At 39.4% G+C, this 13,146-nt stretch overlaps 1 protein-coding gene across 4 annotated transcripts in view; it reads left to right on the top strand.

The window, feature by feature from the left end:
* Window positions 1-3,705: 3,705 nt before the first annotated feature.
* LOC702046 (serpin peptidase inhibitor, clade B (ovalbumin), member 6-like) overlaps window positions 3,706-13,146 on the top strand; it is a 46,253-nt gene continuing 36,812 nt past the window's right edge. For 2 of the 4 annotated variants that reach the window (XM_028838168.2, XM_077975020.1), the window contains exons 1-2: window positions 3,706-3,823; window positions 7,693-7,803. The gene's annotated coding sequence lies outside the window, so the exon portion shown is untranslated. The remainder of the gene's footprint in view (window positions 3,824-7,692; window positions 7,804-13,146) is intronic. The other 2 variants (XM_015122160.3, XM_015122158.3) reach the window with 1 other exon arrangement.

Below are 13,146 nucleotides of genomic sequence, written 5' to 3'. Positions count from 1 at the left end.
TGCAGAAAACTGAAACTGGACCCCTTCCTTACACCTTATGCAAAAACTAACTCAAGATGTATTAAAGTATTAAACATAAGACCTAAAACCATAAAAATCCCAAAAGAAAACCTAGGCATTACCATTCAGGACATAGGCATGGGCAAAGACTTCATGAATAAAACACCAAAAGAAATGGCAACAAAAGCCAAAATTGGCAAATGGGATCCAGCTTCAGCAAGCAAAAGAAACTATTATCAGAGTGAACAGGCAACCTACAGAATGGGAGAAAAATTTAGGCAATCTATCCATCTGACAAAGGGCTAATATCCAGACTCTACAAAGAACTTAAACAAATTTACAAGAAAAAAAAACCCATAAAAAAGTGGGTGAAAGATATGAACAGACATTTCTCAAAAGAAGATATTTATGTGGCCAACAAACATATGAAAAAAAGTTCATCATCACTGGTCATTAGAGAAATGCAAATCGAAACCACAATGAGATACCATCTCACGCCAGTTGGAATGGCAATCATTAAAAAGTCAGGAAACAACAGGTGCTAGAGAGGATGTGGAGAAAGAGGAACTCTTTTACACTGTTGGTAGGAGTATAAATTAGTTCAACCATTGTGGAAGACAGTGTGGCGATTCCTCAAGGATCTATTACCAGAAATACCATATAAGCCAACAATCCCATTACTGGGTATGTACCCAAAAGAATAAAAATCATTCTACTGTAAAAACACATGCACATGTATGATTATTGTGGCACTGTTCACAATGGCAAAGACTTGGAACCAACCCAAATGCCCATCAATGATAGACTGGATAAAGAAAATGTGGCACATATACACCATGGAATACTATGCAGTTCATGTCCTTTGCAGGGACATGGATGAAGCTGGAAGCCATCATTCTCAGCAAACTAACACAAGAACAGAAAACCAAACGCCGCATGTTGTCACTCATAAGTGGGAGTTGAACAATAAGAACACATGGACACAGGGAGGGGAACATCGCACACCTGGGCCTGTCGCGGAGGTGGGGGCCTAGCGGAGGGTAGCATTAGGATAAATACCTAATGTAGATGACGGATTGATGGGTGCAGCAAACCACCATGGCACGTGTATACCTATGTAACAAACCTGCACGTTCTGCACATGTACCCCAGAACTTAAAGTATAATAATGAACATTAATTTAAAAATAATCAATTAATTAATTAAAAAATAAAATATACAATCTGATACATTTGGATCTATGTATTATACATATACACACCTGTAAAAGCAATCTAGATAATGAACATATCCATCACTCCAAAGTATCTCCTTCTCCTTTATACTGCCTCTCACCCACCTCTCTCTGCCCTGTCCTCAGTTCCATGTTCCATGCAACTACTGATGTACCTTATATCACTACAGATCAGTTTGCATGTTCTTGAAATTTATGTAAATAAAATCATATGATATATAAAAGTAAAGAAAGTGTGTTTTAAAAAAATATTTGAGATATTGAGCATAACTATGGGATAAGACTTCAAAAAAGTGAAGGGGTTAAAGATGAAGGAGTGCAGGTAAATATTTGCTTAACTAATTTCGTTTAGTGAGTTAAACAATAGATTCAATCACAGATCATTTAATCCACTAGTTTCCATATTTTACTCACCTAAGGTTAGAGTTTACTATTTAGACACTTAACATTTCTTGGCTTACTGGACAATGTGAGTCACCTCTCCAGAAAAATTCATGGCATTGAATGGATAAATTTAAAAAGTAGAAACTTTGTTTTAAAAACTCTAAAATCAGTCAGCACAGCTTCTGCTTTAGAACATCAGAAAAAGAAGAGTAAATTAAACCCAACTAAGCAGAACAAAATAAATAATAAAAATGGGGGCAGAAATGAATGAAATCCAGAGAGAAAAATCAATGAAAACAAATGCTAATTATTTTAAAAGATCAATGAATTGATGTGACAGTAGCCAGGTTAAACAAAAAGAAAAGCCTAAATTACTAATATCAGAAATGAAAGTGGTGACATGCTAAAAAATCCCATGTACAATAAAAAAATCATAAAAGAACACTCGGGACAGCTCTGTGCCCACAAATTTGATAAACTACCTGACATGGATCAATTTCTTGAAAGACACAATCCGCCAAAAGTCACACAACAGGAAATAGAACATTTGAATAGGCCTATATCTACTAAAAAATTTAATCAATAATTAATAGCCCTTTAAAACAATCACCAGACCTAGATGGACTCACTAGTGAATTCTAAAAAAATAAAAATAAATAAGAAAACATTTACACCAATTCTCTAAGTCTCTTTCAGAAGATAGAAGCAGAAGAACTACTTTCTAATTCATTCTCTATGGCTGGAATTACTCTGATAACAAAACCAGACAAAGAAATGAGAAGAAAAGAAACTTAATGACCAGTATCTTTCATTAGTATAGGTGTAAAATCCTGAGCAACATATTCACAAACGATATCCAACTATGTGTAAAATAGTTGGATTATACATTGTGACTAAGTAAGATTGATTGCAGGTGTACAAGGCTACTTCAACATTTGAAAATCAAATAAAGGAGTCCATCACATCAACAGGTGAAAACAGAAAAAATCCTCAAAAAATTACTAGCAACTCCAATTCAACAATACATTAAAAAGATCACTCACCACGATCAAGTGAGATTCACCAGGGTATGTATGTTTCAATATACACAAATCAATACACGCGATACATTACATTAACAGAACCAACAACAAAAACTACACGATCATTTCAATAAATGCCGAGAAAGTATTCAGTGAAATTCCACATCGCTTTATGATAAAAATCCTTAACACATTGGGTATAGAAGGAATATACCTCAAAATAATAAAAACCAAAATGAAAAACCCACTGCTAATATATTGAACGGGGAAAAATTGAAAACCTTTCCTATAAGATCTGCAACAAGACAAGGATGCCCAGTTTCGCCCCCTTTATTCATTCTCTGACTGGAAGTCCTGGCCGGGGCAATTAGGCAAGAAAAAGAAACAAAGGACACCCAGACTGCAAAGGAAGAAATAAAATTAGCTTTGCTCACCAATGGCATAATCTTATAATCGGAAAAACCAAGAGACTCCCCTCAAAAACTGCTAGAACTAATAAATGAATCAGTAAGGTTGCAGAATACAAAATGGATATAAGATATCAGTAAGATTTCTATACATGAACAGTGAACAATCTGAAAAATCAAGACAGAAATCCCACTTACAATACCTATAAGAAATATAATGTATAAAATACCTAGTATCAATTTAATCAAAGAAGTGAAAGACTTCTACAAGGACAACTATAAAACACTGATGAGAAAAACGTAAAGAGGACACACAGAAAATGGACACATATTCATGCTCACGGGTTGGAATAATTAATGTTAAAATTACAACGCCACCCAAACAATTTACAGAGTCAGTGCAATCCCTATCAAAATACCAATGTCATTCTTCACAGAAATAGAAGAAAAAAAAAAAATCCTACAATCTGTATGGAACCACGAAAAACCCCAAATGGCCAAAGCGCATTATCGCTTCTTGACTGAAAACTCCCAGGCAGTTGCGGTTTTTACCCGCATAGAGATTGGCCGCTTCGCGCACATCAGGAAATCCCGCGGCTTGCGGGACCCGCCCCGCCCTCCTGCCCAGGCGCCCGCTGGGTAGTTCCTGGCTGGGCCCGACTCCGCCCGCCTCGCCACTCACTAGAAAGTGATACCCCGCGCCGCTCCGACAGCTCTATTCCCGCCTCTCCGACCAGGTCTCACCTCGCTCCTGGGCAGCTGCGCGGAGAACTGGGGTAGGTGTCTGGCTTTCGGAGCGGTTCCCACACGCGGGATTCCCATTATCTGCTGAGCCCAGGAATAGGGCTGGAACCCGCGACAGGGAAGCCCAGTGAAGTGCTCAGCGCGCCTGTTGTCCAGACCTTTCCCTGGGGCTGTCCTTCTTCACTTGGTCTCTGGCGGGGCCTCCCTAAGGGCAGGGACTTGGCTGCACCTGGCTGGCTGCCCTGTGGGTCCAGGCACGCGGAGGAGACGCTAGGGCGAATGGGCGAGGAGCTGGGGGGTGAAAGTCCTGCCTGGGCCCACGCCTCCTGTCGGAGCTGGAAGTAGGTGCAGACAAAATGAGGCCTCCCACCCTGGTGAAGTTTCCGCTGGGCGCTGGAGGGGGCTGTGAGGCCTGGGACCTCCAGGAATAACAAGAGCAACAGTATTTATTTGTCGGTGCCCAAACTCATATGCTCTCAGTATTCAGAATTTGTACTTGGCATTCCCCCTCCTTTAAAAGAAACCAGGAGAGGCGTTGATGGTATGTTTTTGGACTGGAAAAAAATCAAAATGAGGAAGATACTGTTGCCAGAAAGCAAGAATGTTCGGACAGTGTAAAAAGAAAGTAACCAATTTAAAGAGATTCCCAGTAGGTAAGTAGAGAGGATTTACTCAAGAACGAAAACCAGCATGTGTTAATTGAAATACATGTTACTACAAAGCCAAGAAAGAGTCCTTGAGTAAATTCAGATAAAACAAGTAAGATGGGCCGGGCGCGGTAGCTCACGCCTGTAATCCCAGCACTTTGAGAGGCTGAGGGGGGCGGATCACGAGGTCAGGAGTTCGAGACCAGCCTGGCCAATATGGTGAAACTTAGTCTCTACTGAAAATACAAAAATTAGCCGGGCGTGATGACGTGGGGTAGTCCCAGCTACTCAGGAGGCTGAGGCAGAAGAATCGCTTGAACCTGGGAGGCAGAGGTTGCAGTGAGCCAAGATTACACCACTGCACTCCAGCCTGGGGGACAAAGCCAGACTCCGTCTCAAAAAAAAAAAAAAAAGAGTAAGATGAGTTTAAAGGAAGCAGGACATAATTTCAATAATGTTTACAAGAAATGCTGTGTGATGCGTGTGATGATTCATATACGACTGCTGTGTAGGAATTGTGACTATAGGCACATAGGTTGACAGGCCCAGTGGTTATAAACCAACCTGAAGGCCTAAGTATTAAACCAGGAGACCTTGAAAGCCAACTTGTGTGATAGAACTCTGTGTTATGCAAACCAGATGCACGAAAACCTCAAATAGTATTTCATTTCAAGGAAAGGCATTTGGCAAAAAAAAAAAAAAAAAAAAGGAAATTTAATGGTCGTCTTTGCGAAATCCCAGTATAGGACCAAACCATAAAATGGTCCTTACATTTATTTGGCTTTAAAAATATTGTTTGGCTATAAAAATAAATAGCAGTATGACCTGAAAAGTAGCAGTGTCAGGTCAGTCAGACCCCATGTCCTAATCATCAATCTGGCAGCCCCATCCTATTGTTTTTGTGAATAGGAGATGGTCTGTTATTAATTTAACCCCAGAAAAGTATTAAAATAAGCATTACCGTCACCCTAGGAAATATAAAAAGATAGAGTGAAGATAAAGTGAATAAAACCCACAGTATTACTAGTGGTGTGCTAGAAATAAGTTTTATAATCACTGTTGTACAGTTGTGTGTATTTTAAAACATGTTTGAAAGTCTTAGGAGAATTTAGTTTACCAGATTTATAAGTGTTGATTTATTCAGTTTATTATTGTACAAATGCTTATATTAATGATACTGTTGTTAACTTCGTAAGTTTGTTCTTTAAAGTGATTACAACTTTAAAACATCTGATACATAAAGCTTTATCATCAATGCTTAAATGTTTAAAATAACCTATTTGCTGTATTAGCAGTGTGCTTTAAAGTTTAAGGAAAACAATTTGTTTACCAAATTAACAAGAAATTAATTGATCATTGACTAAATAAGGTATAATAGCAGAAAAAGTTGTTCTCTATGAAAATTCTGCTTTGGGAATGAAAATCTTAACAGACTAAATAAACCTGCACTCACCAGCAGGGGGGAAACTGTGGGAGATGAGAAATGGGACTGGTAGATTACCCATATGTGGTCGAGCATATGAAGAAGTTACTGAAAGGGCTTGAGTGATCTGTAGAATATTTGGTGGGAGGGGAATTTGCCATAGGTTTTTAAAAAATGAAAACAAAAAGGGGGGGAAAGCAATAGTAACATAAGGAAAAACAGACACGTAAGAAAAGAAATGCATCCATTATTCATTCATTGGCTTAGCAGTGAATACTATTTAGTCACGAGAAAGCAAACACTTGGAGAGAGGAAGTGAAGTGTGGTAAGTGATAAAAGAAAATTAATTATCAGCCCTAAATTAGGAAGGCAATTTATAATGTCAAAAATTGTGGGGTTAAAAATAGTCGTATACACAATTATTTCTAAATATGAAAGTAAATACCAAGAGAAAGGGTGCACTGAGGTTTATTGTTTCTGGGGAGGTGGGAGTAGTAGGAAGACACTTATTGATTTGTGTAAGATCTTGCCTAGTATTATCTCACTTTTCAACTAAGTGCAAGTCCATTAATTTCATAAAAGCAAAATTACCAAATGACACTACAACAAATATAGGCACATTGTAGGGAAAGTAGCAAAGGATATAAATAAAATTAGAATTACCCATTATCCAGAAATATGTGATGTTCAGTGCTCCCCGTAGTCTTTTTGTCTATGAATTATACTTATGTGTAACTTTATTCTTAATTTATACTTAATATTTTCTCATGGCATTACTGTGATTTTTAATATCTCCATTTATATTCAATCATGGATGTGACAGAATCTAACTGGTTCTCTGTTGCTGGGTATTTAAATATTTTCTCTGCAGCATATAGAGTGCTTCAGTAGTCATCTTCCTGCATACTGTTTTTATCAGTACTTGTGAGCTTTATCTTTAGTGAAATTCTTTAAAATGGAATTTTTTATCCTAAAGGTATAAATATTTTCATGGCATTTTCTTTTTCCTACCCTTCTATCTTCCCTGTGTTCCTTCCTTCGTTTATAAAAACATAGTTCTAAGTTACATTCTGAAAATATTGGTGTCCTAATTTACATGATCACATATGGAATATAGGAAGGAATACCTATTTTACCAGTATTGGAAATCAATAGTTTTTCTACTTACAAATTTCATGTTTTAAGCAAGTATCTTTTTTGCTTTCTGCTGCTTCTTTTATTGGAAGTCCTTATACTGTGGTGATTAAGAGGAGCCCTAGAACCACAAAGACCTGGTTTCTAATGCCTGCTACTCTGTTTGTAGTTGAGTGATCTCAGGGGAAACAGACTTAAAAAGTGAAGACTCAATTTCTTTGCTTGTAAAGTGCAGACGTTCACTCACAGCACCTACCTCATCAGCTTGTATGGATTAAATGACATCTTGTAAGAAAAGCCCTCGTATAGTTCTTGTGTGTATGAAAACAAGTATCCATTTAACTGGTAATAGATAGAGTGAAAAGTAAATACACATGTAAACCTATATTAATGTAATATTGTTTAAAAATCCATTGTTTCAGGCTCACTGTCATGGATGCTCTATCGGAAGGAAATGGCACATTCGCATTAAACCTTTTGAAAAAGCTAGGGGAAAACAACTCCCCTAATCTGAAAATTTGTCCCTAATCTGAACAAGTCCCTAATCTGAAAACTTGAAATCTAAAATGCTCTAAAATCTGAAACTTTATGAGTACCATCTTGATGTACGATTTGCAAGTCATTTCAAAGAGTTTTGCTTTCACTCTGAGTCAGAGGGGTTTTCAGTGGAGGAATGATGTGACTTGTGTTTTAACAGTAGCCCTCGGGCTCCTGGGCTGAGAACAATCATGGAGAGGATAAGGGAAGAAACAAGGCAATCTCTTGGGAGTTGACTGCACCATCCAGGACTAGGATGATAGCAGTGGAGGTAGGAAGCATGGGTTAGATTTTGGTTACATTTTAAAGATGGGGCTGATATAATTATAATGGGTCAGACATGTGTTGTGAGAGAAAGACAGGAGTCAAGGTTACCTCCAGGATGGTGTCCACATCAACTGAGACAGGGAAGATGAGAGATGGAGCAGATTTGGAATGGATTGTGAGGGACCCAGTGTTACATGTTAAATTGGAGGTTTCTTTTATACGTTGTATGTTCAGTTGCAGATGTCGCGTAGGCAGCAAAATTGATGAGTCTAGACTACAGGGGTGAGTTCCAGGGCAGAGGTGCAAATTTGGTTTCATATTTCAATTCAAGAGACTAAATGAAACTATAGGGGAGAAAAAAGTCTTTTTCCTCTATCTTCCTGGGATCACTGGCTAGGACCTTATAGTGTAACAAAAGAGAATTTACAAGAGAAAAGCAAACAGAAATTGATCAACCTGTGTGTCACATATACACGTTGGAGACCTCAGTTATGAGTAACTCAAATGAGTGGTTAGAATTGGTGGTGTATTTACCTAATTTAGGATGGGAAAGGGAGGGGGAAAAGGGAACTTAGCGAAAAGAAATGACATTTTTAAGAGATAAATGGATCCTTTAGGGTAGAATGGATAGCTGATATAATAGTCGAGTCGTAATGTCTGGCTGAGTGTATACAGAGTTCTCAGCTTTGAGAAGACTAAAGTTGTTCCCAAAAAGCAAATTTATGACAAGTGAGGGCTTCTGAGTCCTTTTGGGAGGCTCTGCTTTTAGGCAGATAACATATTTCAGGAACTCAAATGCCTTCACCTCAAAATAATTCTTAAACGAAAGTAGCATATTTTGGAGTGATATATTCTGATTCTTTTGAAGTCCACCAAGAAAAGTAAAGTAAGGATTGAACCATGGACACCCCAGTGTTTGGAAACTGGCAAGGGCCAGTAAAGGCAGAGGCCAATATGGGAATCTAGAGACCAAGGGAAGAAAGTGTTTCCAAGGCAGAGAGTGGCCAGCTCTGTTGATGTATGTACAGTGTATTAATGGTTGTGTTTCAAGTTAATTTTTACCTGTGTCTTTTATAGAACAAAGAAAAACCTGTGCAAATGATGTTTAAGAAATCAACTTTTCAAATGACCTATGCAAAAGAAATATTAAACAAAATTCTGGTGCTTTCTTATGTTGGAAAGGAGCTGAATATGCTTCCAGATGAAAACACTGATTTGAAAATGCTAATGAGTGTCCAAAGTATGCATTTTCTCATAGTGAATGCTCTCACAAGCTTTTAGGAAAAAAAAACTTTGAAAATTCGGTTTTACCAATGTTTTCTTGACATATTTGGTCACATGCCTTTTTCTCTTTTTATGGTTATATCCAGCGGGATGTTGTTCTAAGTGCTGAACACGATCTAGAAAATTCTTGACCTGGCGCGGTGGCTCACGCCTATAATCCCAGGGCTTTGGGAGGCCAAGGCAGGTGGATCATGAGGTCAAGAGATCGAGACAATCCTGGCCAACATGGTGAAACCCTGTCTCTACTAAAAATACAAAAAGTATCTGGGCGTGGTGACATGCACCTGTAGTCTCAACTACTAGGGAGACGGAGGCAGGGGAATCACTTGAACGCAGGAAGTGGATGTTGCAGTAAGCCGAGATCGTGCCACCGCACTCCAGCCTGGCAACAGTGCAAGACTCCATCAAATAAAAAAAAAAAAAAAGAAAGAAAGAAGAAAAAAAGAAAAGAAAATACTCTTATTCCAGAAAAGACTCGGGTTGGGGCCAAATCAGGTCAGCCCTCAAAATCTTGCTTTACAATTTTGACTTTTTTTTCTCTTAGCCTTTTCCTTCCTGTGGAAAATGATATCCGTACATCTCTATGAGGGTTATTGCAGGATAAAGGAGATTGCCTATGTAAGGCATTTGTTTCAATGCGCAGAGTATGACATTGACTAATATTAGTAGTCTTCACTCCAGCCTTGCCCACTAGGTGTGAGTTTTCCCTTCAGAAAGCAGTCATATGGGGAAGAGCTGTTCTGAGTCTATACATCAGCCAAGGATCTCGTTAAAATATAGATTCTGGTTTAGTAGGACTGGGATGGAGCCTGAGATGCTGCATTTCCACCAAGCTTCCAGGTGATGTTGAGGCGGCTGGCCCATGGAGCACACTGAGTAGCAAGGTGTTAGAGAGTCAGTGAAGACTTTCAGCAGGGTAGCATTTTGCTTCTCTAGAAAGCTAATCCTTACGACTGCAACAGACAAATTGAAAGAAGTAAGAATGGAGAGAGATAAGAAAGGAAGCTGCTATGACATTTTAAACAAGACACAATTAGGGCCTGAATGAAGGCAGCAGCAACAGAGGCAGAGGAAGGGCCGAAAGATGTTGGAAGTTAAAAGAACAGAAAATGGTGATGGATTCATTGGAAGGAAATTTGGGTAAAAGAGAAGATAGGTCTGAGATACCAGCATGCTTTTATTAAGATAGAACACCACACTTTAAGAGGACAGTCATTCTCCTACAAATATACTCTAAGTTGTAAGTTTCCGCATGAAGGAAAAGGTTTGACTAAGTGTCTTGAATCCAGGAATCAAGGCATTGAAATGTAAAGTCATCTCGAATGGTTTCGCATTAAGGTGCTTTCTTCCATATGTGTGCTGTCCAATATGGTAGCCACTAGCCATTCGGGATGATGTACACTTACATTAAAAAATTAAATTTACAAAACAGGCCTTTATTGCACTATCCACATTTCAAGTGCTCGGTAACCATATATGGCTCATGGCTACCACATCAGGCAACTCAGCCGGAGCGTATTAACATCGTAGAAAACAGTCCCATTGGACAACACTGATTAGATTTTCAAATCTCCCACTCTCTTATTTTAGGTGGAAAAAGAACTTTCTTATGAGAGATTGATAGAATGGACAAAGCCAGACAAGATGCATGAACGAGAGATGGAAGTTTTCCTTCCTAGATTTAAACTAGAGGAAACTTACAACATGGAGGATGTCCTTCGCAGTATGGGCATGGTCGATGCCTTAGAACAGGACAGGGCAGACTTGAAGGATCTGTACTTGTCCAAGGTCATGCACAAGTCCTTTGTGGAGGTCAATGAGGAAGGTACAGAAGCAGCAGCAGCTACCACCGAAGAAATAGTTTTATGTTGTGCCAGTTACTCCCTCAGGTTCTGTGCAGACCATCCCTTCCTTTTCTTCATCCAGCACAGCAAAACCAATGGTATTCTCTTCTGTTGCCGGTTTTCTTCTCCATAAGGAAATAGTAGTCATTGAATGTAGTCCTCTTTTCTCTAACTGACTTACTTTTTCTCTACACTTCATAGTGTGCCTGCAAACCCAAAATGACTTTATTATTGCAGTGGTCAAAAATGAGATATTAGGAGCCTAATTTGAAATTCCTTGTTCAGAACCCTTCTGTGTATTTTTGTAGGTTAAATGTTTTCTAAAGTTGGAAGTTGACATTCTCCAAGGATCCTGTGGTCAGTTCGGCAGTGATACCTCTAACCATTCAGCCAAACCACTCTGCTTGGAACGAGCTGTCTCCCTCTCCTTTGTTGCTACTTTTCTTTCTTCTCTGCTGAATAGTATTGACATATAGACCCATTTTTAATGAGAGAATAGAGAGTGAAATGGAGAATGGGTAGAAGATGTGGGCAGGAGGTCTCAGAAATCCATACAAGCAACCTCTAGTCTAGAACTTTACCAGCAATTCCAAGGCCAGCACAGAGGATGAGAGAGCAGTTAACTCAGACCAGTGAGAAATCAGTCCAACTTCCTGTATGTTTCTGCCTTATTTGTAGTTTGCATTCATAGGGATCAGTAGGTCACAAACCTGTTCAAACATGTAACTATTCACTTTCTCTGAAAATTTACAATTGTTATCAGGAGGCAGAGATGAGTAGATAATGTTCTATTCACAGTTTGAGACAGCTTCATGGGTATACAGAACATGTCTTTCTATTTTATTTCAAATATTTTTGGAAAGGCACCTCAGGTTTCTGTAGCCATTTGTATTACAGGCTTGAAATGAAATTGCAGTGTTCAGTGTTAAGAGAACACACTGATTAGTTAGATTGAAGAGGGAGGTTGGTACTCTTTTCTAGGGGACAGCAAAAAGGACTTATTCCATCAACACCCTTGCAGTCAGAAGAACCCTGGGCAGCCCCTTATTTCACTGACACCACTTAGATTTGCATTCCACAGCTAGTTCACTTTTCCCTTTTGACCCAAGTTGGCGAATTAGCTGCAGGGAGGGAATAGGACTGAGGAGTACAAGGAAACATCCACGTTGTGTGCGGGCTGAGAGAGGAAAGAGGGAGTATCAGAGGTTGCCGGGTTTATCATTCTCATTCTGCTGCCTCTTCTACCCAACACTTGCACTTGGAAAGAATAATCCTAGGTGGGGAATAATCAGTTAATGTGATTCTTTCACTGCAGAGAGAGCTTCTGAGTGTTACAGCCAGGAGCAATAGGCTGGCGCCCCGTTCGTTATGCAAAGGCATGCCTTCTTGCACAGCCTTGCAAGAAGTCCAGTTAAGTGGGTTAGTAGTTGGGAACTGGAAGTGTAAATAGAGTAGCTGCCTACCATCCATGTGGGAATGTGTCTTTTTTTTTTTTTTTTTTTTTTTTTTTTTGACGGAGTCTCACTCTGTCACCAGGCTGGAGTACAGTGGCACAATATCGGCTGACTGCAACCTCTGGTTCCCGGGTTCAAGCAATTCTCCTGCTTTAGCCTCCTGAGTAGCTGGGAATACAGGTGTGTGCCACCACACCCAGCTGATTTTTGTATTTTTAGTAGAGAAGGGTTTTTACCGTGTTGGCCAGGTTGGTCTCGATCTCCTGACCTTGTGATCTGCCTGCCTCAGCCTGCCAAAGTGCTGGGATTACAGGCGTGAGCCACTGCACTTGGCCGGGAATACGTTTTTTAAATCGTTCCTGGGATGAGTATATTCAGATCATATCAATAGTGAATTACAAAAGTTAATGATACTGGTTTGATCTGTTATAGACCTATAATACAATCAGACTTTAGCCATGTAAATCACAATACATAAAAGGTAACAATAAGCAGATTGGCCAAGAGGATCTTGTAAAGTTGTATGTTTATCAAATTCTCTTTGAAGAGTTATCACTCAATATTTTATTTCTGTCTTGTAAGACCTGAAATCTATGTGCTGCCTTGACATCTACGGACTTAGGGCCTCAGAGGCCTGGCCATGCAGTCCCCTGCTCTTGTCAGATATGTGCACCCTGTTCACCCACTAAGCAGGAAGCCTCCTTGCCCTTCTAAGTTCCCCTATCGGCCAGTCAGCTGTACCCCACCTGGGTCTTAACCTGGCTC

Source organism: Macaca mulatta, chromosome 18, assembly GCF_049350105.2.
Source record: "Macaca mulatta isolate MMU2019108-1 chromosome 18, T2T-MMU8v2.0, whole genome shotgun sequence".
In the NCBI taxonomy this organism is placed as follows: Eukaryota; Metazoa; Chordata; class Mammalia; order Primates; family Cercopithecidae; genus Macaca; species Macaca mulatta.
The sequence above is the reverse complement of the archived record's forward strand: the minus strand, read 5'-3'. Positions and strand labels throughout refer to the sequence as shown.